The sequence below is a fragment of the Somniosus microcephalus genome, chromosome 8, assembly GCF_052327205.1.
Source record: "Somniosus microcephalus isolate GS21.2 chromosome 8, FLI_Smic_1.0, whole genome shotgun sequence".
Lineage (NCBI taxonomy): Eukaryota > Metazoa > Chordata > Chondrichthyes > Squaliformes > Somniosidae > Somniosus > Somniosus microcephalus.
This window is the reverse complement of record NC_140994.1, coordinates 233,409,227-233,434,849: the sequence shown is the minus strand read 5'-3', so window position 1 is coordinate 233,434,849 and position 25,623 is coordinate 233,409,227. Positions and strand designations below refer to the sequence as shown.

The window sequence follows — 25,623 nt, the reverse complement described above, 5'->3', positions numbered from 1 at the left end:
GCAGAAGTTTGGAACTCTCTTCCGCAAACGGCAATTGATGCTAGATCAATTGTTAATTTTAAATTGAAGATTGATAGCTTTTTGTTAACCAAAGATATTAAGGGATATGGGGCAAAGAGTTAGGTCACAGTTCAGCCATGATCTCATTGAATGGTGGAACAGGCTCGAGGGGCTAAATGGCCTCCTCCTGTTCCTATTTTCCTATCTGTTCTTTGGAAATGCTGGTTGAAGGGGTGTTGGTCAATCTTTCCTCTTTGAATAGTGCCGTGGGATCTTCTGCCACGCCGGCTATAGGATTGAGGCCAACCGTGACATACCTAGACTTGGTTAAGAAGGGGAAAAGAGGTGTGGAAGGTGCTGGGTTTATATAAATCATATCCTCATTATCCTGATGGGAATGTATTGATAGGAGATTGTCATATTCCTATTGTCCTGATGGGAATGTATTGATAGGAGATTGTCATATCCCCATCGCCCTGGTGGAAATGTATTGATAGGAGATTGTCATATCCCTATTGCCCTTACGCGTGTCGTACAACCTTTATCCCTAATACTAGTTGAATGATTAGGAAACATTGAAAATATCTGGTTAATGCTCTATTAAAATCAAGTCAGAGATAGTAAAACACCACCCCTTATATGCAGTGTATATCAGTACCAAGTAAACGCACTTACAAGGCGGTCACAAGCATATATTAACTGCTTTACACTGGCCTCAGCAAGACTTGGTCACAGTTCCATGGAACTCGAGTGTGGTGTACCTTTGATATGTTTAAATCCTCCCAGCGTAATACTATTGTCACAGTAGCAAAATACTGTGGATGCTGGAAATCTGAAATAACAGAAAATGCTGGAAATACTCAGGCCAGGCAGCATCCGCGGAGAGAGAGAGAGAGAGAGTTAACGTTTCAGGTCTGGGACCCATCAGATCAGTTCTGATGAAGGGTCACCGACCTGAAACGTTAACGCTGCTTCTCTCCACGGATGCTGCCTGGCCTGCTGAGTATTTCCAGCATTTCCTGTTGTAATACTATTGCCATCAGGTCCTCTTTACATCTGGCTAATCTCCCTTCAATGAGTCCACGTAACATTTATTTCTTGCTCATTGAACTCACTAGCTCCTCTTCACACTGCTACCCCCCCCCCCCACTGCATTCTTCACTGACTCACCACCTCCCTCATGGACAGTGAGCACAGAGTGACCACCACTCCTGCAATCAGCATTTCCAAAATCAATAGTTGGTCATTCATTCAGTTTGCATCTGTTGTCATGGAAATTTACAACACAGGCCATTCGGCCCATCGTGTCTGTGCCGGTCAACAAAGAGCTATCCAGCCTAATCCCACGTTCCAGCTCTTGGTCTGTAGCCCTGGCGGTTACAGCACTCCAAGTACTTTTTAAATGTGATGAGGGTTTCTGCCTCCGCTCCCCTCTAATCCTTCTACCAATTACTTTAAATCTCTGCCCCCCCCCCCTGGTTATTGACCTCAAGAAATAGATCCTACTATCCACTCTAGGCCCCTCAATTTTATACACCTCAATCAATTCTCCCCTCAGCTTCCTCTGTTCCAAAGAAAACAACCCCAGCTTATCTAATCTTTCCTCAAAGCTAAAATTCTCAGTCCACATCCTCGAATCTCCTCTGTACCCTCGCTAGTGCAATCACATCTTTCCTGTAATGTGGTGACCAGAACTGCACGCAGTATTCTAGTTGCGGCCTAACTAGTGTTTAATGCGTTGTGTGCACACATCAGCAATTTTGTTATATATTTAGTCCAGTCGGACTTTTAGAATTAGGAGCAGTAGCCCCTCAAAAACACCATACTTCAACTCCACATCCCTGCCCCATCCTCATTACAACCACCACAGAATCCACCTTCAACAGGTGGATAGATTTTATTTTAAATGAGTTAGGCTAATCTTCCTGCAACCCCTATACTAGAGGGCACAATGAGAAAATGTGAAATGGCTGCAGCCTTCAGGGAGAGGCCCAACAAGTGATCCAAACTAACAACTGAGAATTAACATTAGGAAAAGTCACCATCACCAAGGTGGAGTGGCTCCTTAAGAACTTGAAACAAGTAAGGTGAGCAGTGATTGAAAAATCAACAATCACCTTGTCATAGAGAGCACAACCAGAACATTACATGAGACAAGGGAAATCATTGACCAAACAAATTTTTATTCAGATCAGTTTTCTGCAATTGCAAAAATACAAGACTTCATTACAAAACAAGCTTTCAGCTGTAGCAGAGGCCTTCTAGGGAGAGAGGTTCACCTGCCCACTCCCTCCCCAAAGAATAGCAGTGATGTTCCTCTAACCCCCCAGCTAATTGTACCAATTCACACAAAATGAGAGTCACCATTATCCAATTTAATTAAAGGCTCCTTTCAAGTTAGCTTTAAATGGGGGGGGGGGGGGGGGGGGGGGAAATAAATGAAACACAAGGAGGCAGGGTGTACAAAATAAATCACTGGCCAAAGTGTTAGAAAGGACCTGGTGAAAAAGAGTAGAAGCAGACGGTCATATTGTAAGTGGACAAGATCTGATCACTACAACACATTAGAAGCACTTGCGATGGACTATGGAGGGCCCAGACTCATCGTACTCCTGCTTACTGATCCACATTTGCTGGAAGGTGGAGAGAGAAGCCAAGATGGATCCTCCGATCCACACTGAATACTTCCTCTCAGGTGGAGCAATGATCTTAATCTTCATTGTGCTCGGAGCCAAGGCTGTGATTTCCTTCTGCATCGATCAGCGATACCTGGGAACATGGTGGTTCCACCAGACAAGACAGTGTTGGCATACAGATCCTTCCTAATGTCTACATCACATTTCATGATGCTGTTGAAAACAGGTTTCATGGAGCCCACAAGATTCCATCCCAATGAAGGAGGGTTGGAAGAGGGTTTCTGGGCACCTGAAACGCTCATTGCCGATGGTGATGACTTGGCCATCAGGGAGCTCGTAACTTTTCTCTAAGGATGAGGAAGAGCTAGCTGTCTGCATCTCAGATTCAAAATCTAAGGCCACATAGGAAAGTTTCTCCTTGATGTCACGCACGATCTCCCTCTCAGCTGTGGTGGTGAAGGAGTACCCACGCTCAGTCAGGATCTTCATCAAGTAGTCAGTGAGATCCCGGCCAGCCAGATCTAGTCGCAGGATGGCATGAGGCAAGGCGTACCCTTCATAGATTGGCACAGTGTGGGACACACCATCACCAGAATCTAGCACAATGCCAGTTGTGCGGCCAGAGGCGTACAAGGACAGCACAGCTTGAATGGCAACATACATGGCTGGTGTGTTGAAGGTCTCAAACATGATCTGGGTCATCTTCTCCCGGTTGGCTTTGGGGTTGAGAGGTGCCTCTGTGAGGAGAACAGGATGCTCCTCTGGGGCCACTCGCAGCTCATTGTAGAAGGTGTGGTGCCAGATCTTCTCCATGTCATCCCAGTTGGTCACAATCCCATGCTCGATGGGGTACTTCAGGGTCAGAATCCCCCTCTTGCTCTGGGCTTCATCACCAACATAACTGTCCTTCTGACCCATTCCCACCATCACACCCTAGAAATGGGGAAAAAAAAAAAAAAGGATTAATTCACAAACTACAGCAAAGACAGTCAGTAAAAACCATCAGGGACCTCCCATTCTGACGTGTGCAGCACTTCTGAAGAACACAACTGCATTTAAAGCTGGTCCTGCTGGGAGACCTTGTGCCAACAACTGAGCCTGCTCAGATCAGGTGATGAAAGCTGGCGACAGCAAGGCACCCAGATACAGCAACTAATCACAAATTTAGAACCAGATTCTGCATTTCCTACATTACAGCAGTGACCACACTTGTATTTCACAAAGCACTGAGATTTCCAAGATCATGAAAGGTACTATATAAACACAAGTCCTTTCTAACTGCAAAAGCATTCTGGAGTGGATTTTCTGCATCATTGCACATTAGGATTTTTTAACATAGATACATATACATAGAGATAGGAACAGGAGTAGGCCATTCGGCCCTTCGAGCCTGCTCCGCCATTCAATGAGATCATGGCTGATCTTCGTCTGAGATCATAGCTGATCTTACCAGTTCAGTACCCCGTCCCCGCCTTTTCTCCGTAACCCTTAATCCCCTTAGCCTTCAGAAATATATCCAATTCTCTCTTGAAAATATTTATTGAATTAGCCTTCACAGCCCTCTGTGGCAGGGAATTCCACAGGCTCACCACTCTGAGTGAAGAAATTCTTCCTCATCTCTGTTTTAAATGATTTGCCTGCTATTTTTAGACTGTGGCCCCTGGTTCTGTGCTCCCCGGCCATTGGAAACATTCTCTCTGAATTCAGCCTGTCCAGGCCTGCCATAATTTTATATGTTTCGATGAGATCCCCTCTCAATCTTCTAAACTCCAGTGAGTACAAGCCCAAACTATTTAATCTCTCTTCGTAGGTCATTCCCGCCATTCCAGGTATCAGCCTGGTGAATCGCCGTTGCACTCTTTCCATGGCAAGAACATCCTTCCGCAGATGGGGCGACCAAAACTGTACACAATACTCCAGATGCGGTCTCACCAGCACCTTGTACAGCTGTAGTAAGGTATCCCTATTCCTATACTCGAACCCCCTTGATATGAAGGCCAACATACCATTTGCCTTCTTAATCGCCTGTTGCACCTGCATGCTCTCCTTCAGTGACTGGTGCACAAGAACACCCAGGTCCCTCTGCACTTCCCCATCTCCCAATCTATTGCCATTTAGATAATAATCTACCCTCCTGTTTTTACCCCCAAAGTGGATAACCTCGCATTTATCCACATTATAGTGCATCTGCCACATATCCGCCCATTCCCCCAACCTGTCCAAATCGCACTGTAGCCTCCTGACATCCTCATCAGAGCCCACCCCCTCCTCCTAGTTTAGTGTCGTCAGCGAATTTGGAAATATTGCATCCAATTCCCTGATCCAGATCATTTATATATATTTGTGAACAGCTGGGGTCCCAGGACAGATCCTTGCGGCACCCCGCTGGTCACTGCCTGCCACTCCGAAAACGAGCCGTTTATTCCAACTCTGTTTTCTATCTGCCAGCCAGTTCTCTATCCACGTTAATACTTTGCCCCCAATCCCATGAGCCTTAATTTTGCATGATAATCTTTTGTGTGGAACCTTATCGAAGGCTTTCTGGAAGTCAAGGTACACCACATCCACTGGCTCTCCCCCATCTATTCTACCAGTTACCTCCTCAAAAAATTCCAGCAGATTAGTCAAACACGATTTACCCTTTGTAAATCCATGTTGACTCTGTCCGATCCTTTCCCCATTTGTCAAGTGCTCCGCTATTTTATCCTTAATAATGGACTCTAGCATTTTGCCCACAACCGATGTAAGGCTTACTGGTCTATAATTCCCTGCTTTCTCTCTACCCCCCTTTTTAAATATTGGGGTAACATTAGCTACCCCTCCAATCCACGGGTACTGTTCCAGAGTCAATGGAGTTCCGGAAGATGATCCTTAGAGCATCTGCTATCTCCAGGGCCACCTCCTTAAGTACCCTAGGATGTAGTTTATCAGGCCCCGGGGATTTGTCGGCCTTCAGTCCCCTCAACTTACCCAACACCATATCCCTAGAGATACTAATTTCTGTCAGCTCCTCCCTCTCATTAGTCCCTATGTTTGCCGATATTCCTGGGAGGTTATTTGTGTCCTCCTTTGTGAATACAGAACCAAAGTATGAGTTTAATTGGTCTGCCATTTCCTTATTCTCCATTATATATTCTCCCGAATCGGACTGCAAGGGACCGACTTGGGATTTTACCAGTCTTTTCCTCCTGATATACCGATAAAAGCTTTTGCAGTCTGTCTTTATGTTTGCTGCAAGTTTACTTTCGTATTCTATTTTCCCCTTCCTGATTAATCCCTTTGTCCTCTTTTGCTGTATCCTGTACTGCCCCCAATCTTCCGGTCCTGGTGCTTTTTTTTGCCAGTTGATATGCCCTTTTTTTTGATTTTATGCTGTCCCTAATTTCCCTCGTTATCCACGGTTGAGTCACCTTTTTAGGTTTATTTTTATGCCAAACCGGTATAAACATGTTCTGGAATTCTTCCATTCTATCTTTGAATGCTTGCCATTGTCTATCCACTGTCAATCCCCCAGAAACACCACCCAATCAATCTTACCCAATTCCCGTCTCATACCCTCGTAATTCCCTTTATTTAAGTTCTGGACCTTAGTCTCTGATTCAATTTCCTCACTCTCCATCTCGACTGAGAGCTCGATCATATTATGATCGCTCTGACCCAAGGGGCCTCGTACAAGAAGATTGCTGATAAGTCCCTTCTCATTGCACAATACCCAGTCTAAAATGGCCTGATCGAGTCGGCTCCTCGACATATTGGTCCAGATAACCGTCCCGAAAACATTCCAGGAATTCCTCCTCCTCAGTCATGCAGCATTCCTTCAATGGCATTTGAGGCAATAGTGGGAGTGGTATTGGCAGGTGGTCAGGTGTCCAAGAACAATTAGTACAGACTTAAAGTGAAGATATTAGATAGGCAAGGGTATTAATGGACTATGAGACCAAGATGGCTAAATGAGGTGGAGACACAGATCAGCCTTTGTCTAATTGAATGGTTGAACAGGCGAGAGGGGCTGACGCACATCAGCCAAGTTCTGTCATGGATTGGCCCATTTGGGCTGCATGCAGAAGACAGCCTGGTGTTGGGAGTGTTACAATCAATGGGAATCCTGCCCCCCTCAAGCACAATTACTGCCAGTGGGAATCCCCAACAAGCTTTGAAACAGTGACTGCTGTGGCCCCCCCCCCCCCCAGATGTTGCCTGACCTGCCAAGTGTTTCCAGCATTTTCTGTTTCTATCAACTGATCATTCACCCACTTTGCTGTTTGTGGGATGGTATTGTGCACCAATTGGCTGCCACATTTAGAGTGCCTTTATTCAAGATAAATTAATCACTCTGAAGCCCCGATATGGGGGTGGGAATCTTTAAACCCAGCCACCCGAGGGGGAAGTAGGTTTAACATCTCATCTGAAAAAAAAACACACCGACAATGCAGCTCTGGGCATGTCAGCCTAGATTTTGTGCTAAAGTGTGAGGAGCAGGGCTGGAACCCACAACCATCTGACTTCAGGAGCACACCACCCACAGAGCCACAGCACTTAAGTCAGTCACAGAATGCTGTACCAGACACTATAATCCATCTTACACAGGCAAACAGACATCCCGTGGGTCAGCTGGGCACAATGAGCAGATCCCAAGCTTAGAAACAAACCTTGCATCATCAGGGGGGGGGGGGGGGGGGGGGGGGGGGGGGAAATCAGACAGGTGAATCCAAATATAGTAGAGAGAGAGAGAGACTCAGCTGTGGATTTAAGAGTGCATGTACACAGATTACCAAGCACAGGTACAAAAAAAAAAAGTTGGCCTTTACCCCAAGTGAATTGGAATGCAAACAAGGAAGTGATGCTTCAGTTGTACAGAGCCTTGGTTAGACACCATCTCAAGTAACCATGTTCAGTTCTGGGCACCACACCCAAGGGGGGAGCAGCACAGATTCACCAGAATAATACCAGGGCTAAATGACCAAACAGATTGCATTCCTGGAGTTTAGATTGCAGAGGTCCAATAGGGTAGATAGAGAAGCATAGAAGATAGGAACAAGAGTAGGCCATTTGGCCACTCAAGTCTGCTCTGCCATTCAATGAGATCATGGCTGATCATCCAAACTCTACTTGTCCCCACTTTCTCCCCATATCCCTTTAGCCTTAATATATCAACTCCTTTAATATATTTATTTAATGAATTGGCCTCAACTGCCTTCTGTGGTAGAGAATTCCACAGGTTCACCACTCTCTGGGTAAAGAAATTCCTAATCTGTCCTAAATGGCTTACCCCCTTATCCTATGACCCCTGGTTCTGGACTCCCCACCATCAGGAACATCCTTCTGGCATCTAGTCTGTCTAGTCCTGTTATAAAGTTTCAATGAGATCCCCTCATTCTTCTAAACTCCAGCAAGTACAAGCCCAATCAACTCATTCCTGCCATCCCAGGTATCAGCCTGGTGATTCTTCACTGAACTCCTTCCATGGCAAGAACATCCTTCCTCAGATAAGGCAACTAAAACTGCACACAATAGATCTGGTCTCAACAAGGCCCTGTACAACTAAGTAAATCTGTGGGTTCAGCCACTGGAAACAGTTTCTTTATCTAAACCATTCAGGACTATAGAAACTGGGGCCAACAAGGAACAGGGGCTGATAAGGAGCCCAAAATTTAACAGCCCCACACTGATGGCACACCTATACAGCAAGAGCAAACTCCAGCAAGAGTTAACACTGATCACAGCAGGAAATAGACTACAGACCACAAACTGCTCAAAAAGAGGAAACTAAAAAAATCATCAGTTACAAGAACCCAGTCCCCACCCCCACAGGAACAAGGGCCCAGCCCCCACAGGATAGGATTGAAAGATCTTCCAACATCTCAGTTGAAGAACTCACCTGGTGACGGGGCCGCCCCCACGATGGAGGGGAACACAGCCCTGGGGGCATCATCCCCTGCAAACCCAGCCTTGCACATCCCAGAGCCATTGTCCACCACCAGAGCTGCAATTCTCATCATCTGCCATGGCTTAGAATCTGTGGGAAGTAACTGAAACAGAGAAAGGGGGGGAAAAAACCATTAATTCAAGACAAGAACACAGCCCCAAACCACACAACACATTTCAGATCAACTAGTCACCAAATTAAAGCCAGTCCCACTCTACATGACAGTTCCCTTTAGAAAAAATAAGTTCCCAACACAACTCAACTAAACAGAAACCAACACAAACTCAAGTCTTTAGAACTACACCCAGCAAAACACAATGTTCAAAAGTTAGATCCAAAATTATTACAATCACTTTAAAACAAACCCCAACTCAATCCCTTCCTCCTCCTGCCACACCCTGATTGCCAGAATCCACTTACTGTCACACTGAAAACTGTCTGCACTCCTGACACGAGGTAGGAACAAAATGCATCACCCTTCCTGCTTCCTTTATACTGCACTGGGCCCCTCCCTGTCCCATCAGAGGGTAGCCAGCCACTGAGGCACAGGGGGCGGAGCCAAGAACAACCAATTGAGGCACAGGGGGAAGGAGCCAAGAGCAACCAATTGAGGCACAGGGGGAGGAGCCAAGAGCAACCAATTGAGGTGCAGGGGGAGGAGTTGAGAATATAATTCATTTATTGGCACCTTTTGCACCTTCAGTTTTTTTGAACAATAAACTTTTCTTCATTCTTACCTGTTTTTAATATTCATCTTTGCTCCAAAGCTGCTGTGCAATGTAACTATTTAAGTGCCTGGCTCTCCCATTTGCCCAATTTCCCTCCACTCGCTTTCCCCCTCCCTGGAGGTGTTCCTCTTTTGATAGGACCAGTCAAAAATAAACAAATAGACTGTAACTAATAAAACTTTAAATAATCCTTAGCAAATCAAATTAAAATTTGGTTGTCCAATCCAATTATGCACTCCAGTCCCCGCGGCGCCCACCGGTCACGGAAGTGCTCGAGCGCGCCGTCAGACACCGCGTGCTCCATCTCCAGGGCCACCGGGCGCGTCCCTGGAGGTGTTGAGTCAGGCTGGGGTCCCATTCCTCAGTCCCCGGGCACCTCCCTGTCTGGGATTGGAATCGGACAAAGCCATCAGTACGCACAAGTGTTTCTCATCCCACAGCACACACACCGTGCACACACACTGTACACACAGCACACACACACTGTACACACACACTGTACACACAGCACACACACACTGCACACACATACCGCGTACATATACCGTGCACACACGTGTACGCACAAACAGATGTGCATATATACACACACACTGCATGCACTACACACACACATACACGCACACATACAGCGAACCCGCATGTACGCTCACTCACACACATATACGCTCACTCACACACATGGGCAGACACTCACATACATGGGCAGACACTGACACACACACACGTGCACACACGAGGAGGACCATCCCTGGGTACAGTGCGAGGTCCCTATGCCACAGTGGCAGCATGACCGACATCTCTCCAGGGCAGCTTCAACAATCTGAAAGTTGAGGCAGAGCAACGGGAAATGGGGAAGGACGCCTGCCACCCAGTCCCTGGTCAGAGTAACACGTGGCTCTGGCCCACTCCACGTGGCTGACTCAATGTTGCTGGGAAAAGAGCTCAGTGTGACCCACAATAAGAGAAAGATTGGACACACTCAGCAGCATCGTCCCAGGTATCGTTTGAGGACAAGACTCAGACATTGGAAGAGCAGTCAACCCTGTCACAGGTGCCCAGCTCGGGAGCGGCCTCCTGTAGACTTCTCATAGTCGCCACCCTCCGTAAACTACAGCTCATCCAAAACTCTGCTGCCCCGTGTCTTCACTCGCACCAGGTCCCGTTCACCCATCACCCCCCACCCCCTCCCCCCCCCTCCTGTGCTCACTGCCCCGTGTCCTAACTCGCACCCAGTCCCGTTCACCCATCACCCCCTGTGCTCACTGCCCCGTGTCCTAACTCACACCAACTCCCGTTCACCCATCACCCCCTGTGCTCACTGCCCCGTGTCCTCACTCGCACCCAGTCCCGTTCACCCATTACCCCCCGTGCTCACTGCCCCGTGTCCTAACTCACACCCAGTCCCGTTCACCCATCACCCCCTGTGCTCACTGCCCCGTGTCCTAACTCACACCAAGTCCCGTTCACCCATCACCCCCTGTGCTCGCTGACACGTGTCCTAACTCGCACCCAGTCCCGTTCAACCATCACCCCCCTGTGCTCACTGCCCCGTGTCCTCACTCGCACCCAGTCCCGTTCACCCATCACCCCCTGTGCTCGCTGCCCCGTGTCCTAACTCACACCAAGTCCCGTTCACCCATCACCCTCTGTGCTCACTGCCCCGTGTCCTAACTCGCACCCAGTCCCGTTCACCCATCACCCCCTGTGCTCACTGCCCCGTGTCCTAACTCGCACCGAGTCCCGTTCACCCATCACCCACTGTGCTCACTGCCCCGTGTCCTAACTCACACCCAGTAACGTTCAACCATCACCCACTGTGCTCACTGCCCCGTGTCCTAACTCACACCCAGTCCCGTTCACACCATCACCCCCCTGTGCTCACTGCCCCGTGTCTTAACTCACACCCAGTCCCGTTCACCCATCACCCCGTGCTCACTGCCCCGTGTCCTAACTCACACCCAGTCCCGTTCACCCCTCACCCCCTGTGCTCACTGCCCCGTGTCCTAACTCACACCCAGTCCCGTTCACACCATCACCCGCTGTGCTCACTGCCACGTGTCCTAACTCACACCCAGTCCTGTTCACCCATCACCCCCTGTGCTCACTGCCCCGTGTCCTAACTCACACCCAGTCCCGTTCACCCATCACCCCCTGTGCTCACTGCCCCGTGTCCTAACTCACACCCAGTCCCGTTCACCCATCACCCCCTGTGCTCACTGCCCCGTGTCCTAACTCGCACCCAGTCCCGTTCACCCATCACCCCCCGTGCTCACTGCCCCGTGTCCTAACTCACACCCAGTCCCGTTCACCGATCACCCCCTGTGCTCACTGCCCCGTGTCCTAACTCACACCCAGTTCCGTTCACCCATCACCCCCTGTGCTCACTGCCCCGTGTCCTAACTCACACCCAGTCCCGTTCACCCATCGCCCCCTGTGCTCACTGCCCCGTGTCCTAACTCACACACAGTCCCGTTCACCCATCACCCCCTGTGCTCACTGCCCTGTGCCCTAACTCACACGCAGTCCCGTTCACCCACCCCCCCTGTGCTCACTGCCCCGTGTCCTAACTCACACCCAGTCCCGTTCACCCATCACCCCCGTGCTCACTGCCCCGTGTCCTAACTCGCGCCGAGTCCCGTTCACCCATCACCCCCCTGTGCTCACTGCCCCGTGTCCTAACTCACACCCAGTCCCGTTCACCCCATCACCCCCTGTGCTCACTGCCCCGTGTCCTAACTCACACCCAGTCCCGTTCACCCATCACCCCGTGCTCACTGCCCCGTGTCCTAACTCGCACCCAGTCCCGTTCACCCCTCACCCCCTGTGCTCACTGCCCCGTGTCCTAACTCACACCCAGTCCCGTTCACCCATCACCCGCTGTGCTCACTGCCCCGTGTCCAAACTCAGACCCAGTCCCGTTCACCCATCACCCCCTGTGCTCACTGCCCCGTGTCCTAACTCACACCCAGTCCCGTTCACCCATCACCCCCTCTGCTCACTGCCCCGTGTCCTAACTCACACCCAGTCCCGTTCACCCATCACCCCCTGTGCTCACTGCCCCGTGTCCTAACTCACACCCAGTCCCGTTCACCCATCACCCCCTGTGCTCACTGCCCCGTGTCCTAACTCGCACCCAGTCCCGTTCACCCCTCACCCCCTGTGCTCACTGCCCCGTGTCCTAACTCACACCCAGTCCCGTTCACCCATCACCCGCTGTGCTCACTGCCCCGTGTCCTAACTCAGACCCAGTCCCGTTCACACCATCACCCCCTGTGCTCACTGCCCCGTGTCCTAACTCACACCCAGTCCCGTTCACCTCATCACTCCCTGTGCTCACTGCCCCGTGTCCTAACTCACACCCAGTCCCGTTCACCCATCACGCCCTGTGCTCACTGCCCCGTGTCCTAACTCACACCCAGTCCCGTTCACCCATCACCCCCAGTGCTCACTGCCCCGTGTCCTAACTCACACCCAGTCCCGTTCACCCATCACCCCCTGTGCTCACTGCCCCGTGTCCTAACTCGCACCCAGTCCCGTTCACCCATCACCCCCTGTGCTCACTGCCCCGTGTCCTAACTCGCACCCAGTCCCGTTCACCCATCACCCCCTGTGCTCACTGCCCCGTGTCCTAACTCGAACCCAGTCCCGTTCACCCATCACCCCCTGTGCTCACTGCCCCGTGTCCTAGCTCGCACCGAGTCCCGTTAACGCATCACCCCCTGTGCTCACTGCCCCGTGTCCTAACGCACACCCAGTCCCGATCACCCATCACCCCCTGTGCTCACTGCCCCGTGTCCTAACTCACACCCCAGTCCCGTTCACCCATCACCCGCTGTGCTCACTGCCACGTGTCCTAACTCACACCCAGTCCTGTTCACCCATCACCCCCTGTGCTCACTGCCCCGTGTCCTAACTCACACCCAGTCCCGTTCACACCATCACCCCCTGTGCTCACTGCCCCGTGTCCTAACTCACACCCAGTCCCGTTCACCCCATCACCCCCCTGTGCTCACTGCCCCGTGTCCTAACTCGCACCCAGTCCCGTTCACCCATCACCCCCCGTGCTCACTGCCCCGTGTCCTAACTCACACCCAGTCCCGTTCACCGATCACCCCCCTGTGCTCACTGCCCCGTGTCCTAACTCACACCCAGTTCCGTTCACCCATCACCCCCTGTGCTCACTGCCCCGTGTCCTAACTCACACCCAGTCCCGTTCACACCCATCGCCCCCCTGTGCTCACTGCCCCGTGTCCTAACTCACACACAGTCCCGTTCACCCATCACCCCCTGTGCTCACTGCCCTGTGCCCTAACTCACACGCAGTCCCGTTCACCCACCCCCCCTGTGCTCACTGCCCCGTGTCCTAACTCACACCCAGTCCCGTTCACCCATCACCCCCGTGCTCACTGCCCCGTGTCCTAACTCGCGCCGAGTCCCGTTCACCCATCACCCCCTGTGCTCACTGCCCCGTGTCCTAACTCACACCCAGTCCCGTTCACCCATCACCCCCTGTGCTCACTGCCCCGTGTCCTAACTCACACCCAGTCCCGTTCACCCATCACCCCGTGCTCACTGCCCCGTGTCCTAACTCGCACCCAGTCCCGTTCACCCCTCACCCCCTGTGCTCACTGCCCCGTGTCCTAACTCACACCCAGTCCCGTTCACCCATCACCCGCTGTGCTCACTGCCCCGTGTCCTAACTCAGACCCAGTCCCGTTCACCCATCACCCCCTGTGCTCACTGCCCCGTGTCCTAACTCACACCCAGTCCCGTTCACCCATCACTCCCTGTGCTCACTGCCCCGTGTCCTAACTCACACCCAGTCCCGTTCACACCATCACGCCCTGTGCTCACTGCCCCGTGTCCTAACTCACACCCAGTCCCGTTCACCCATCACCCCCAGTGCTCACTGCCCCGTGTCCTAACTCACACCCAGTCCCGTTCACCCATCACCCCCTGTGCTCACTGCCCCGTGTCCTAACTCGCACCCAGTCCCGTTCACCCATCACCCCCTGTGCTCACTGCCCCGTGTCCTAACTCGCACCCAGTCCCGTTCACCCATCAATTTTTTACAATTTTTTTTTTACAATTTAAATCGCTTTATTGGCATGATAAGTTACATCTTATGTTGCCAAAGCATCAAAATACATTTATGGTTTAGCACATAAACGCAGTTCTATTCATACAGTGTATAAACAGGTATATCCCTGAGTGTATAAATATACATTCGCATTGTTTATATATATTTTTTTCTTAGTTTACTGGTTGTCCCTCTGTTCATGGCAAGCTGTAACATAGTGCGCCGCCAGTGTTATACAGCTTCTCTCCTCTCCCAGTAGGAATGGGAGTTTTTGGTTGTCATTCAGATTTCTGAAATCAGGGCATATTTGTGAGAATTTTTGGTAGAAATTCTCCCTGATGCCCTGATATTTTCCACAAGCTGTGAGGAAGTGCATCTCTGTCTCCACCACTCCCTGACTGCAGTGAGAGCATATCCTGTCCTCTCTTGGCAGCCTGGTCTGCCTGTGTCTGCCTTTTTCGATCGCCAGGCTATGTTCGCTAAGTCTGTACCTTGTCAAGGTTCTTCTCAGTTTGTTATCCTTTACCATGGTCAGGTAATCAGCTATGTTGTATTGTCTGTTTAGGGCCAAGTAGCAATTGAGTTTGCTTTGGGTTTTTGTTGTTTCTGCCCAATATGTCAGATATTTTTCCTTTTGCTTAGCGACGATTGTGTTGGGTCGAATTCTTTGTGTTACCCTGTCACTGTCCTGGGGCTGGTTATTGTTAGTATTGTTAGTAGTTACTTCACTGAGTCCCAGGACTAATTGACTGAGGGTATTCTTCTTTATGGTCAGCTCTTGGCATTTCAGGGCGTCGTAGTGATAGCATTGGGGATTGCTCATTTGTAGGTGATTCCAAAATTTGGTGGCTCTTTTTTGGATAGTGATTATTAATGGATATTGGCCTAGTTCCGCCCTGCATGCATTGTTTACTGTTTTCCTTTGAGTCCGGAGGATACTTTTACAGAATTCTGCATGTAGGATCTCAATTGGGTGTTTGTCCCATTTTGCAAATTCTTGTTGAGTTAGCGGTCCCCATACCTCACTGCCATAGAGTGCAATTGGTTCAATTACTGATTTGAAAATTTTGAGCCAAATGCTAATTGGGATTTCTATTTGGATTGATTTTTTGATGGCATAGAAAGCCCTTCTTGCTTTCTCTTTCAGTTCATTCACAGCCAGTTTGAAGTTTCCCGTAGAACTGATTTTTAAGCCCAAGTATGTGTAGTTAGTGGTTTGTTCAATTTTGGTTGTTCCTACTGTGAAATTTATTTTGGGTCCCTGATGTTTGGATCTTTGCTGGAACACAAGGACTTTGGTTTTTTGGGGATTTATTGTCAGGGCCCAAGTCTGGCAGTACGACTCCAGCAGGTCCAGGTTTTGCTGTAGCCCCTCTTTAGTAGGTGACAGCAGAACCAGGTCGTCTGCATAGAGGAGGAATTTAACCTTGGATTCATATAGGGTGAGGCCGGGTGCTGTAGATTGTTCAAGTAGTTTTGCCAATCCATTTATGTAAATATTAAAGAGTGTCGGTGAGATTGGCGAGCCCTGCGTCACCCCCCGCCCCTGTGGGAAGTATTTTGTTTGTTTGTCTCCAATTTTAACTGCACATTTGTTGTTTGTATACATTGATTTAATTACATCATATGTTTTCCCTCCTACCCCACTTTCGATAAGTTTCAGGAATAAACCGTCATGCCAGATGGAGTCGAAAGCCTTCTGGAAATCTACAAAGCATGCGTAGATTTTGCTTTTGTTATTGTGAACGTGTTTGTCAATTAGGGTCTGTAGGGTGAAGATATGATCGGATGTTCTATAGTTTGGCAGGAATCCAATTTGGCTTTTACTCAAGACATTGTGCTCCTCAAGGAAGTTTATAAGTCTTTTGTTTATGATGCTACAGAATACCTTCCCCAGGTTACTGTTTACACAGATGCCTCGATAGTTGTTTGGGTCGATTTTGTCCCCACTTTTGTATATGGGCGTTATGAGTCCTTTGTTCCAGATATCAGGGAAATAACCGACACTCAGAACCAAGTTGAAGAGTTTTAGGATAGCCAGTTTCATTTTGTTGTCTGTGTGTTTAATCATCTCGTTTAGTATGCCGTCTGTCCCGCAGGCTTTTCCTGGTCGCAGGTCCTTGAGTTTTTCAAGAAGTTCTTTTTCTGTTATTATGGCGTCCAGCGGGTTTTGGTTATCTTTTATGGCCATTTCTAGCTTTTCCAGTTTTTTGCATATTTGGTGTTGCTCTGGTCTTAGTGTTTTTTTCTGGTATAATTTTTCAAAGTGGTTTACCCATGTGTCCCCATTTTGAATGGCCAAATCGTCGTGTTGTTTTTTGTGTAGTGTTTTCAAGTTTTCCCAGAAACAATTGGAATCAATGGATTCCTCCATGGAGCTGAGTGTATTCTTAATATATTGCTCTTTTTTGGTTCTGAGTGTGTTTCTGTATTGTGTTAGTGTCTGACAATAAGTAAGGCGTAGTTCCTCGTTTTCTGGATGTCTGTGTTTTTGGTTTGATATTTTTCTAAGTTTTTTCCTCATGTTATGGCAATCTCGGTCAAACCATTTTTCATAGTTTTTTGTTTTGGGTTTGTTCTTGCGAGCTTTCAAGTTTGCATTTGTTGCCAAATTATCAAAAATATTGTTTAGTTTACTAACTGCCCGGTTTACGCCTTCTTTATTGTGAGTGTATATGTTATCCAGAAAGGTGTCTAAGAGAGCTTGAGTTGATGCATTGCTAATTGTTTTCTGGTATTTTTCCGTGTCGTTTTTGGCCCATCTGTACGATTTTTTGGTGTTGTACAGTTTACTGGGTTGTGTTTCTATGTTGTTTGTTTCTGTCTTTTTGAGGAACATAGTAATTTGACTGTGATCTGACAGTGTTGTTTGTGGTTTGACTGTGAATGCTCTGAAAGAGGATGGGTCTAAGTCTGTAATCATATAGTCTACTGTGCTGCAGCCAAGAGGTGAGCAATAGGTCGATCTTCCTAGGAGGTCTCCTATGAACCTACCATTGACAATGTACAGACCCAGGTTTCGACAGAGCTGTAGTAGCTGTTTTCCGTTGGTATTTGACTGCTTGTCGCAGTTATGCCTGTATGGAAGGGAAGGGATGTCAAAGTGGTTATTCCCGAAAACATAATTGTTTCCCTGATTATTGGTGAAGTCTGGTTCTTCGCCCGTTCTTGAATTGAGGTCCCCACAGATCAACACGTTCCCCTGGGCCTGGTATTGGATAATTTCCCCCTCCATGTTGGAGAAGGTGTCCTCTTTAAAGTACGGGGAATCGATTGGAGGGATATAAAGTGCGCAAATGTAAACATCTTGGGTGTTTGAGATAATCTCCCTCTCAAGTTTGAGCCACATATGGTTTTCGCCCTTTTTTATAAATTTGATGTAATTCTTAAGTTCTGTTTTAAACCAGATCAGTATGCCTCCGGAGTCTCTGCCTTGGGTTACACTTGGTAATTTATTGGAGGGCACCACCAGCTCAGTGTACCCTTGGGGACAGCCAGTGTGTCCTTTTCCTTTATACCAAGTTTCCTGTAAAATGATAATATCTAGGTCTTTAGTTTCATCTATGAACTCTGGGGTCCTACTTTTCACTTCTCGCAGTGAAGAGCGTAGACCTTGGATATTCCAGGTCGAAATATATAAGGATTTCATGTTAAGTTTGATCTTTTACTATGATAGGTTAAAGAGTGGTACGTGTTTGTCGTGTCTAAGTGTGGGAAAAAAAAGATCACATCAGTTGTCTACAAAAGTTAATACAATTTGGTTACAGTTCTTTCTATTAATTAGTCCTTGATCCATAAGGCGGAAGTAGATGCTGCTGCACATCTGCTTATTGTCTCTTAATGGATTGTTTCTGTCTGAGGTATTGCGTACGTCCTGTGCATCTCTCCCTCTGTCTGGCTGGGAGCAGTCCTATTCCCCTGTGGGACAGGAGTGGTGCAGGTCTGACATTGTTGTTTTGCATGGGGATCCTCTCTGGTCTCGGTTGGTGTGTTGGTGGTCCTTGTAGTGTTCCTGATATGTACCCCGCTGATCTCTGGTGGTCGGGGGGGGGTCCTCTTGGAGTCTGGGTATGGACCCGGTTAAAAGCGACGTCCTTCAGGGCTTTAGCAAGGATCGATATTCTTTGCCTTTGGATGTGGACGTGGTCGTAAAGACATTCCTCATCGAGGGTGGGGTGTTGGGCCAGGTGTACGTTGTGGTTTGATTCGCAGTCTCTTGCTATGCTGGCATTTATCTCATGAATTGTGTTGTTGTTGAAGTCTGTTCTCGGCAATATTGTGGAAACAGTGATTCTAGTGTTTGGAAATGTACTGCTTGCTTTCCTAATCATTGCTCTGAGCGATGTTGCTACTTCTTTCTGTTGGGTCTTTAGGTCATTTGTGCCCGTGTGTATTATTATGTGTTGGGGGGAGCCTAATCTGGCTTTGGTCAGCCATCCCATGGCTCTGTTTGTTGTTGGGCACCAGATCTTTTCTACTTTACTTCTAGGGAATAGCTTTTTCTCCCATAGAAATTTCCCATTTGAGTCTATGAGTATTACGACATCAGCCTTGTTTGTGTTTACTGTCTGGTGGCTTTCGCTTGGACTCATAGTGTGTGTGCTGGGCTGGGGTGTCTGGTGTGTGCGTACCTCTTGTGAGCGGCCCGCTTGTGGTTCCACGGTGGTGGGGGAAGATTGCGAATCAGTATGCTGGTCGGTCTGTGTGGCACCCCTTGTATTGTGTGTCTGTTGCTTTTGTTCCGTGTGGGAGTGCAGCCGTTCCGTCCGGCTCTGTCTTGTCTTATCTCTAGCCTCTGGTTGCTGGTCTAATGGTGTTTTCTCTCCTCTATGGCTCTCTTCTTTTTCCTGCAGCTCTTTCACCTGATTCCTAAGTAGATTCACCTGGTTCTCAAGTAGCTTCAGCTCTCTCTTGTGTCTCTCCCTCTCCTGATTTTGATTGTCATTCATTTTGAGGAAGTCCTCTCTAAGTTTAACCACCTCTATCTCTAATTGATTAAATTTATCTTTTGGTTGTATCTGGCTGTGTGATCCCGGGGTATGTGTCTGGTCGGCCCTGGTAGGCTCACTCACTTCCTGGCTAGGCTGGTCGGCCCTGGAGGGCTCACTCACTTCCTGGCTATGCTGCTCTTCTCTTGGTGAGCTGGGAATGGTAGGGGGACTATGTGTGGCTTCCTCCCTGGTAGTTATGCTGGTGTTTGTCAGTTGTATCGTGTGGCTGTGGTTCCCCGGGGTTAGTGTCTGGTTTGAACTGTGTGGCTCGTTCACCTCCTGACCAGGCAGATTTTCTCCTGGTAAGTTGTCAATGTTGGGGGGAGTGCGGGCCACTCTGGGGCTGTTCCTTCCCCCCTTAGTTAATTTTCTCAGTGTCCTGAAGGCCGTTGCAAATTTGTCGAGGTTGCCTTGCACTAATATTGTCCCGGTATTGTACGCGTTGACCGTCGTAGTTGAACTGTCTCCTGGTGTGTTAATTTTCATTATGGACCCATTTGCGGTATTTTCTAGCTTAACATTGGTATAGTGTGATTTTATTGCTGTGATCCAAGCCACTGGCTGATCTGAGTAGAAAATGAGGTTACTTTTTGTCCCATTGTTGTAACAGTCAGCAAAAAGTGTTTCTGGTTTTTCTCTCATCTGCTCATGCTTGATCGCTTTTATAGCTTTTTTTGCAGTGTTGGGGGGAATCTGGAAGCGGGGCTGTTGTGGATCTTCTGATTCGCTCATTTTTGGTAAAGTATTGTTGATCTTAGAATAAGCTTTTCTGGGGCCCCGGGTTTGGTGTTTCCCTCTCCCTGTTCGCGAGCTTTCCCGGTCCCCCTCTCCGACCCCGTGGTCCCTGGGCCTCGGCTTCTGGGTTCACCCTTCTCAGGTCTGGGTCTGTGAGCCGCTGTTTCCCGGTGCCTTCGGGCTGTTCCCCTCCCCCTCAGAGGCCTCTGTGCCTCTGTCTCGGCCTGGCTCCTCGGGCCTTTCCCTGGCTTCAGTCTCCCTCCCTGGGCCCTGTACTCACAGTCTTGGTTTGCTTCTGGAAGCCTTCTGGTTGCTCCCCTTCTCCTCAGAGGTCTCTGGGCCTGGCTCCTCGGGCCTTTCCCGGGCTTTCTAGCCCAGCCACCGCTCGGGTTGTGCCTCGTTCGCCGTTCGGGTGCTGGACTGCGGTCGTCGCTCGGGTGCTGGACTGCGGCCGTCGCTCGGGTGCTGGACTGCGGTCGTCGCTCGGGTGCTGGACTGCGGCCGCCGATCGGGCCGTGTCTCGTTCGCCGCTCGGGCTCCCCGAGTCACCTCGTTCCGGCTGCCGCTGCGTCTCCGTGCGGCCTCCCCGATTCGCCTCGTTTCCCGAAGCGGCCTCCCCGAGTCTCCTCGCTCCGGCTGCCGCTGCGTCTCCGTGCGGCCTTCGCGCCTCGGTTCCCGATGCGGCCGAGTCACCTTGCTTCTGCTGCTGCTGTGGCCCCGTTTGTTTTTTTTTTCCCTTATTTCTTTTTTTTTTCTTTGGCTTTTTTTTTCTAGTTTCCTCTGGTTTTTTTTCCTTTGGTGGTCTTTTCCTTCCTTACTTAATCTAGACTAAACTAAACTTAAACTTAACTAAACAAACTAAACTAACTTAACTAGAACTAAATTTAACTTTAAAACCTTTTTAAACTTGAAATGAACCTTTTTTTTCCCCACTTTAAACACTAAAAACACTAAAAATTCAGCAGCCCATCTTCAGCGTGTGTATTCACTCTGTCTGGCTGTCTCACACTCCCAATCTCTCTCTCCCACACTCCCAATCTCTCTCTCTCACACTCCCAGTCTCTCTCTCTCTCTCACACTCCCAATCTCTCTCTCTCTCACACTCCCAATCTCTCTCTCTCTCTCACACTCCCAATCTCTCTCTCACTCCCAATCTCTCTCTCTCTCTCACTCCCAATCTCTCTCACACTCCCAATCTCTCTCTTTCTCACTCCCAATCTCTCTCTCTCACTCCCAATCTCTCTCTCTCTCACTCCCAATCTCTCTCACACTCCCAATCTCTCTCTCTCACACTCCCAATCTCTCTCTCTCACACTCCCAATCTCTCTCACACTCCCAGTCTCTCTCTCACATTCCCAATCTCTCTCTCTCACACTCCCAATCTCTCTCTCTCTCACACTCCCAATCTCTCTCTCTCACACTCCCAATCTCTCTCTCACTCCCAATCTCTCTCTCTCTCTCACTCCCAATCTCTCTCACACTCCCAATCTCTCTCTCTCTCACTCCCAATCTCTCTCTCTCTCACTCCCAATCTCTCTCTCTCTCACTCCCAATCTCTCTCACACTCCCAATCTCTCTCTCTCTCACACTCCCAATCTCTCTCTCCTTCCCTCTCTCTCTCTCTCCTTCCCTCTCTCTGTCTCTCTCTCCTTCCCTCTCTTTCTCCTTCCCTCTCTCTCCTTCCCTCTCTCTCTCTCTCCTTCCATCTCTCTCTCTCTCCTTCCCCCCCTCTCTCTCTCTCCTTCCCTCTCTCTCTCTCTCCTTCCCTCTCTCTCTCCTTCCCTCTCTCTCATTCCCTCTCTCTCTCCTTCCCCCCAGTCGCTCCCTCTCTCTCTTCCAACAACAACATGCCCTTGAGAAAGCCTCGGCACCGCCGGGCTCCCCCAGCTAGTCTATATATATAAAGCGGCTCTTCTGTCTGTCCCGATGTCTGTCTGTCTGTCCGCCTGGTCTCTATACGTTTGGAAGTTACAGAGCGTACCGACGCGCGCGTTGCCTCAAAAGAAAGCTTGCGATTCCGGACCGGTCACAGGCGTATTTACGTTTCGGCCGGACAAAAATCCCGCCCGCGGTATCCCAAAAACGTTCAGCGTTCCGCTCATTAGCATCTCATTAGCGACCGTGTGACGTCGAGGTCTTCCGACAGTTGAGTGTCGAGTGACTCGACGATTGACCAATCCTACGCTTCGGTGACCTGACCGGTCGACCAATCGGTGCGTGTGTGGGTGGGCCTTATCCTTCTGAACCGAGGTGAGTGGCCGCCATCTTGATTTTCCACAATTTTTCCCCCCACACTTTCTGTGTGTTAGGGAAATAAGGTAAACATTTCAATTATGTGTTAGGCAATTAATTAACAATTTATTTGAGTTTTATATTGTGTTTACCAACCCCCCCCCTCCTCCTCCTCACCCTCGCGCAGGGGGGACTCGGGGCCTGAAGCTGAAAAAATTTCTCTCTTTCTTCCCTCTCTCTCTCTCTCCTTCTCCTCTTCCCTCTCGCTCCTTCTCCTCTTCCCTCTCTCCTCTTCCCTCTCTGTCTCTCTCTACTTCCCCCTCTCAGGTGTCGTGGACGGAGCGCTGGCGCGCCGCCCGAAGTTTCCCGCTCGCTAACGGCCTTGCCGGCTCCCGCGGGCCGCTCGCACTGACCGCGCATGCGCCGCCCGCACTCACCGCGCATGCGCCGCCCGCACTCACCGCGCCTGCGCCGCCCGCACTCACCGCGCATGCGCCGCCCGCACTCACCGCGCATGCGCCGCCCGCCCGCAGCGGCCGTCCATCAGCCGCGCGATACGCGGGGGACCTCAGCAACGGCACCGGACCTCAGGCGCTAGGCAGGGGGAGGGGCCGGAGAGAGGGACAGAGGGGAGTGGGGGAGCGGGGGAGTGGAGGGGTGGGGGGGGGGAGAGGGAGACAGGGGAGGGGAGGGGAGAGAGGGGAGGGATAGGACAGGGAGAGGACATGACAGGGAGAGGGGGGACACACAGGGGCAGGGAGACCAAACGCCCCAAAATTGCCCTCGCGCCCCAAAATTGCCCTCGCAACGCGGTGTTAGGGAACTAAGGTAAATATTTTAATGATGTGTTAGGGAATTAAATAACAATTTAATGGGTGGGGGGGAGAGCCTCGGGAAATCGCGGGGGGGGGGGGAGAGCCTCGGGAAATCGCGGGGGGGGAGAGCCTCGGGAAATCGCGGGGGGGGGGGAGAGCCTCGGGAAATCGCGGGGGGGGGAGAGCCTCGGGAAATCGCAGGGGGGGGGAGAGCCTCGGGAAATCGCGGGGGGGGGGAGAGCCTCGGGAAATCGTGGGGGGGGGCGAGCCTCTGGAAATCGCGGGGCGCTCGCGCCGGCTGCACTGACCGCGCATGCGCCGGCCGCACTGACCGCGCATGCGCCGCCCGCGAGAGCCCGCTCCCGGCGCCGGCCGCCGCTCAGCATTCCCGCTCTGGCAACGGCACCGGACCTCAGGTAGGCAGGGGGAGGGGCCGGAGAGAGGGACAGAGGGGAGCGGGGGAGGGAGGGACACAGACAGGGGAGGGGTGGGCGAAGGGAGGGAGGGAGATGGGAGGGGAGGGAGGGAGAGGAGGGGAGCGGGGGGGGGGAGGGGAGCGGGTGGGCGAGGGGAGGGAGGGAGGGAGACAGGGGAGGGAGGGAGGGATAGGACAGGGAGAGGACATGACAGGGAGAGCGGGGACACACAGGGGCAGGGAGACCAAGTGCCCCAAAATTGCCCTCGCGCCCCAAAATTGCCCTCGCGCCCCAAAATTGCCCTTGCGCCCCAAAATTGCCCTCGCGCCCCAAAATTGCCCTCGCAACGCGGGGCTCCCCAGCTAGTATCTTATGTAATATCGAATGTATAGTACACAGTTTATGTACAAAACATACTTTGTCTTTGTTTACAGTTTCACAAATTTGTTCAAGTAAAGGCTTCAAACAGCAAACAGCTTCACGAAGAATTATTTGAATAGAATGTTTAACTTGCTGGATAACTAGATAGGACCACGTCTAGCGCGGCCAGTACAGTGAAAAGATATCAGTGAAAAGATATCAGTGAAAAGATAGCAATACGGTTAGCTGTGAAGAGCGGAGCAGGAGGAACCCAGAGTAAGCCTTAACCTCATAGAGCACATCTACCTCACATCAACATGTCAGAAGATAATAACGAAAATGCTTTGCAGCAAGTAGAAGACCTTAAACAGGCAGACGAAACTGTAGAACGTGACAATCGGTCTATAAGCACCGGTTACTACAGGTCGCAAGTTGGTTCACGGTCATCAGGTGGTTCTCGAGTAAGCGTAGCCATCGCCAAAGCACGGGCTAAGCTAGTAGCAGCTCAAGCCAGAGCTGCGCATACGGACAGTGAAATAGAAATAAAAGTAAGACAGGCCCGTCTCCAAGCTGAACCCCAAGCAGAACAGGCCTGGCTCCAAGCAGAACAGGCCCGACTCCAAGCCGAATTCCAAGCGGAACAGGCCCATCACCAAGTGGAACGCCAAGCTGAACAGGCCCGTCTCCAAGCCACATTAGCTGCTCTGCAGCAACAAAAAGAGATAGATGCTGCATTAGCCGAGACACAAGTATTCGAGGCAATTTTGGAGGGAGCTGATCCCGAGACAGCTTACAAACCTTTAATTCCCGTTCCATGGCAGAGTCCACGACAGCGCACCATAGATTATGTGAGCGACCATGCCGACATACAGTTTACAGGAGAAAGGGATGGAGGCCCGCACATCTCTACAGACGCAAACACTTCGCATAACATGCCACAAGTTGCCAACCAAGGTCAAAGCAGACGGCGTGCCTCAAGCCGCAGAGTCTCTGCTAGCAGAACGGAAGACACGGTGCAAAGGAATAGGACGCCGAATAGAGAAAGTCGGAGGCAAATCCCCTCTCGGTCCCTTGAGACCCCCAACAGAGCCCCCAGCCAAGGCAACCCTGGCCCAGGTCTCAGCACCTACGACCTCGCCAAATACCTTGCACGCATCCACCTGGTGACTTCGGGGTTAATCAAGTTTGATGACAGGCCGGAGAATTATCGGGCTTGGAAGTCCTGCTTCCACGATGCCATATCGGGCTTAGACCTGTCGGCAGGAGAAGAGCTCGGCCTCTTTATCAAATGGCTCGGCCTGGAGTCCGCCGGACAGGCCTGCAGGATAAAAGCGGCCAATGTGGGACAGCTGCCAGAGGGGTTGAAGAAGGTTTGGGTGAGGCTGGAAGAAAGCTACGGCTCGCCCGAAGCCATTGAAAGGGCTCTCTTTGACAGGTTGGAGAACTTTCCGAGGTTGACGAGTAAGGAACCCCAGAAGCTCCGCGACCTTGGAGATCTGCTGTCGGAACTCGCAGCCGCAAAGCAGGACGGCTACCTACCCGGTCTATCGTACTTAGACACTTCCAGAGGGGTAAGTCCCATCATTGAGAAGCTTCCATTTAACCTGCAGGAGAAGTGGATAACGTTTGGATCAAAGTTCAAGCTAAAGCACAACGTGGCGTTCCCACCATTCTCTGCGTTCGTTAAATTCATCCGTAAAG

At 50.4% G+C, this 25,623-nt stretch overlaps 1 pseudogene across 1 annotated transcript; it reads right to left on the bottom strand.

Annotated features, from left to right (window-relative positions):
- Nucleotides 1-2,163: 2,163 nt before the first annotated feature.
- Nucleotides 2,164-9,057, bottom strand: LOC147114152 (actin, cytoplasmic 2-like; annotated as a pseudogene). Its single transcript, XR_015079362.1, has 3 exons — nucleotides 8,983-9,057; nucleotides 8,515-8,665; nucleotides 2,164-3,569 (listed from the first exon to the last, which is right to left on the bottom strand). The product of XR_015079362.1 is annotated as an actin, cytoplasmic 2-like (transcript).
- Between the last annotated feature and the right edge of the window lie 16,566 nt (nucleotides 9,058-25,623).